This window comes from Poecilia latipinna, unplaced genomic scaffold (assembly GCF_001443285.1).
Source record: "Poecilia latipinna isolate Pla-1442-1.1 unplaced genomic scaffold, P_latipinna-1.0 Scaffold4989, whole genome shotgun sequence".
NCBI classification, from domain to species: domain Eukaryota; kingdom Metazoa; phylum Chordata; class Actinopteri; order Cyprinodontiformes; family Poeciliidae; genus Poecilia; species Poecilia latipinna.
In genome coordinates, this window is record NW_015117605.1 from 12,614 (window position 1) to 15,915 (window position 3,302).

Genomic DNA, 3,302 nt, shown 5'->3' on the forward strand with positions numbered 1-3,302 from the left:
AAAAAAAAAAAAAAAAAAAAAAAAACTGCAACCCAACCAAAGAAAACATGCAAAGCAAACGAAAAGCAAGACGAGCAAAGCACTGAACAAACTAAACCAAATCATGCAAGCAATTGACAAATTAAACCTACATGCAAACAAAGAAAAAAAAAGTACAAATTGTAAATAAACGTACTGAAAAATAAGGGGACTCACCATGAACGGTTGAACCCTGGCCAAAAATAAATTAATTAATTGGGTAAATGACACCTGCGACAGACTGGCGACCTGTCCAGGATGTACCCCACCTCTCGCCCGGAACGTTAGCTGGAGATAGGCACCAGCACCCCTCCCGACCCCACTGAGGGACAAGGGTGTTCAGAAAATGGATGGATGGATGGTAAATGACACCCAGCTGAAAAGGCATGAAGCAAAAGTAAAGACAAAACAACGGCGTTGGCGTGGCCGTGCTCCCCACGGACAATTAGGCCAGGTGCGCGCACCAGTAAGCGGCAGGAGGAGGGAGGGGGAAAACCACACAACAGTCCACCGCCAAGTCCCGAACACCTCAGGATCTAAAAAATAAAATTTAAGTTGAACTATGGCACCGAGCTCAGCAAGCTGACAATGAACCCACCTACCTCGGTTAAGAGCTCCATGCCCACGACGCGTGCCTGATCACACGCACTCCCAGAGAGCAAAACGGGAGCACCAGCACAACCTCAATCCTGAACCCAAAGGAAGCACAATCACCACAAACTAATCTAAAATCCAACAGAAGGAAAATCACAAAACTAACCTGAAGACCATTACTTGATGCTTGAGGAAAGACGGGATCACACAAGCTCACAACGCCATCTCCACAGCTCAAAACAATAGTATATGAGTGCGCACCCCACACACCTGGCTTTAAAGGGTACGTTGGTGCCGCCCACCACTCACCTTAAAGGTGAATCCGCACCAACATACCACACTAAGATACGTTTCCCCTTCCCTCCCTAACGTCTCCGAAGACCCAAACAACAAACCAGCTTTATAGGTTCCAGAGGAAACTTGGTCTCACTTTGCGCCAGAGGCATAAAATGAATTGTTGATGAAGGGACATGCTAATCTTTGCTAAAATAGTTTTCTATTCAGTAAGTAAGCTATAATAAAATGTAAGATGCAACAAATGCCTGCTACCTAAGGAAACTGAGGCTACAATTCACTAGGACTAGCTAAAACTGGACTATAACCAGCTGGAAAAATGTTGCGAGGTCCAAATAGTTTTAGCCGCAAGTCTCCATCCCACCTTTTGACGGGTCAGGCAGGTCGTCGCCGTGGGGGTGGAATAGAAAATGTTTTCTTTGGTAGAATTAAACCAATCAAAAACAACCAATAAGGATGGTTTTAGTGTTGTCAATCATGACCGTGTACATGCAGGAAAACTGTTTATACTTCATCATCAGTGGCTATGCTAACTAACCCGAGCATTCACAACAGCCTTTGGTGTTGGGAAGTAGCAGTAGAGTAGCAGAGAAGCGCCTACATGGGGATGATTGACAGCGTTAAGACCCTCTTCCTGGCTCTGTGCGGTGTATTTCTGTAGGTGCAACGCAGCTGTTGTAAGAAAACTAAACAATGAGAGACATAGACAGAGTAATCGGAAAATACAACTACCTTGAGACACGTTCAGGATTAGAGTCGACAAACAGAATAATGTGGTTCTCTTCAGATGATCCTCATAAAAGACCCTCCTACTCAGTTTTTCCATCTCTGCTATGGTTCCATATTCTTGTTATGGTTGGTGCTTTGCACAGCCCTACGCAAATTAGGAACAGGGGTGTGTAAAATAATATTTTTTTCTCCTTGCTGAACAGGCGTCGAAGGGTGAGCGCAGCTGTCAATTATAAGATATCCTTTATTGCCCCCCAGGTGAAATCCGTTGGGGGCGGTGGTAAATGGACTGCAAAACATACAGACACAAAAAATGTCACAGTGGAGGCAGATTGCAACAAAATGAGTCAGGCATACTAAAACATGACCTCTGAAATGACAAAAGAAGAGCTTGTGTAACATGCCAGGCTATCTAAGGTCAAATCAGGGATTTCTGGTTAAGCAAGACATATTTCAACATCCTGCTGGAAAGAATTCCTAGCTATTGTTACCTGCTAGATCAGAGGTTTGTAACCTACCAGCTCTAGAGCTGGTTAGCAATTTATGTCTGTAGTCAAATGCTGGTCATCAAGAAGACAAGTCCTGGTGTGCTTCTCAGCCATGTTTTCTTCATTTCCGCTGTTGTTCTCTGGAGTCCGAAGCCTTCAGAAACCTCTGTAGCTTTTTCCAAACTGATAGATATCATTGATTTTTTTCAAAAATGAGTCGACATTCTAAAACAGCATTTTTTTTTCTTGTATTTACTCAAACTAACTTTGTTCAGTGTTAAAATTTGATGATCTGAGGCTTCTAAATGTGCCACAAAAAAAAAGTAGAAACTGTATGGTGAACAGAATTCTTGGTCTAGAGTAATGAAAGCTATTTTCGATGTACATGTTAAAGCAAGATTAAACCTTTAGTGGTTTAAAATGAATCTACCAGAGGAAATGTTTGTGTTTGTCTGCACTGCTCCCTGGTGGTGCTTTGTAAAAACTACAAGCTGAAACATCCTCTACGTCAGGGGTGTCAAACTCATTTCACATCGCGGGCCACATATGACCCCTAGGTAGACGTCGTGGGCCGGACCATTAAAGTTATAGCATACTTAGCTATAAATAACCAAAATATCATGTCTTCCCTTTGTTTTGGTGTAAAGAAGCACAAGGACATTGTGAAATTTGAAATTTAACTCAAAATGTATTGAACAACACTTTTACAAAACATTTCACAAAATTGCACAAACTTTAAGTAACTGGTGTTGAAAATTATAGTAATGAACTTTATGATTACAAGAGACTTATAAAGAAAGGCTAACATTACATTGCACATTTTTCACACACATTCATCACCACAGTAAGTATTCATTTTCACAGAGCTCTATTCTTTTAATGGAAACAGTATCTGCAAATTCAAAATGCAAGGCAGCATTTTCAAGACGTTAGTCTAGTCTGGACTTGTTTTTGTTGCTGAAACTTGGCATCTTTTGGCCTGCACAAGTGCATCAACATCAGGTGTCATGTCCTGACTAGCTGTCACTTTCAGAATGTCATTTAAGTGCTTGTGTGTGAGCCTTGAACGCATTTTTGTTTTATTGATACTCATTACTGAGAAAATTTGTTCACAAAGGTAGGTTGTCCCAAACATGCACAAAATTTTAGCAGCCAGGGCTGTTAATTTGGGGTACCCTG

At 41.7% G+C, this 3,302-nt stretch overlaps 1 long non-coding RNA gene across 1 annotated transcript; it reads right to left on the reverse strand.

The window, feature by feature from the left end:
• Positions 1 to 347: 347 nt before the first annotated feature.
• On the reverse strand, positions 348 to 3,296 carry LOC106943208 (uncharacterized). The gene is made up of 3 exons (XR_001423850.1): positions 779 to 3,296; positions 621 to 707; positions 348 to 554 (listed from the first exon to the last, which is right to left on the reverse strand). It is a non-coding gene; the product is annotated as an uncharacterized LOC106943208 (long non-coding RNA).
• Positions 3,297 to 3,302: the final 6 nt, after the last annotated feature.